We start from the raw sequence: 1,629 nt of genomic DNA, 5'->3' as shown, positions 1-1,629 counted from the left end.
TTCTTTTAATTTCTATAAATAATTCTTAAGTTAGAAATAATGGAAAATAATGATATTAATAAATTTTATGTAATTTTATCCTAAAAAGCTTACTCATAAAGAACTAAGTGTTAGATTGTTCATCCTAGAGTTGACATGGTGTTAGGGAAATTCAACTCCATATTTGCAATCCATACCTTGATGCTCTCTATGATGCCATCTCAATGCCTTGATAGATGCCTCTCCTTACTAATCTAGAGGCCATTTTGCTTGGTAATATAGTCAACAGTCCCAAAGATTAGTGAGACTTAGTAGTTGGGCCTTTAGTGTAAGCGATTAATTTTTCTATTCTACTTTAATCATTTAACCACACCTTTAGCCATTTGGAAGAGTTTCATTCACAACCTTTATAAATTCTATTCTCAACTTAAGGATTTACTATCTCCATGGGTTGCCTCAACACCACTCTATTTTTTACACTTGGTCCAAATGTTTCATGTGTCTAATTTCATAGACATCCAAAGTACTATTGACATGTTAGCTTATTACTCTAAGGTTATGTCTATTTGCCTTTGTTCATTAATAGTCCAAAACCACATGTACCACAAATCTGTCAACTAAAGACTAGGCCATTCATCCATGAATGGTTATCTCATAACCACATTTTAGCATCCTTAGGATGCCCAAAGATATGGAGAACACCTTTCCCCAATATCCCTCTTCGGTCTTTACTAAATCCCACTCCGTCCACGGCAGTGCTGTCGTGAATGTGACTTTGGGTATCTAAAGTTACCTATCGGCCAGTCCTTTTGGATATTCTTTCCTTACTGCCACGACGGTAGGAGGTCAGTATTGTTAGACCTGTTATCAGTCTCCGCCTAAGCTAGTTGAGAAACTAGTCCTCGCGTGTGCACTTGACTAGATAAGCATAAGGAAGGAATTCCTAAACATACTTGACCTGGTTAGAGAAACTCATTCGTTGACTTGCACTTGCTAGTGTTGGGAACCCCTGCGATATTGAGCTTGGTCCCTTAATATTCGCTAAATGATAACTTACCGTGTTTGCCAAACACCCTTGCTATCATGCCCTTTGTGTTAGTCTCATTTCAGTCCCAAATGCTATTTATGGAAAGTGTCCAGATTTGCTCATTTGGCATATCTACGGAATGTAGAGATTGGCTTGAACACAATAGTGTTTCTCCTGTGTCCAAATTCGCAATCTAGCGCCATTCCATATTTAGTAAGTTTTGAGCTTGTTCCAGAGACTAACTCTTGATACTAAGGGAGGCTTGGGGTGAAAGCCCAAAGCGTGTGTCCCTCGGGGGGGGGGGGATGTGGGGGGTTCCAAATGTATAGTAGGGATAGTGGGCAGGTTGGGCATGGCCGACCAACTTGAGGCATAGTCTAGCTCCCGCTTGCGTGCTTGTCCTTGTTCTACGTCCGGCTTGGGTCTAAGCCCAAGTTCTATTCCATGCTAGCTGGTGGAGTACCCATATCCTTGTGTTAGGCCACCGGTATGCCGAAATAGTGCCAAACTCCATTTGGCTCCGTTTTGCGTGCTGGTCCTGGCATTGGGATGCTAGTTGCTCCAGGACTGTTCCAAGTCGCTCCGGGCTCCTGTCCCTTCGCTCCTTGGGCTGTATGCTTGGG

The sequence above is a fragment of the Selaginella moellendorffii genome, unplaced genomic scaffold (assembly GCF_000143415.4).
Source record: "Selaginella moellendorffii unplaced genomic scaffold, v1.0 SELMOscaffold_26, whole genome shotgun sequence".
NCBI lineage: Eukaryota > Viridiplantae > Streptophyta > Lycopodiopsida > Selaginellales > Selaginellaceae > Selaginella > Selaginella moellendorffii.
This window is presented reverse-complemented; position numbering follows the sequence as displayed.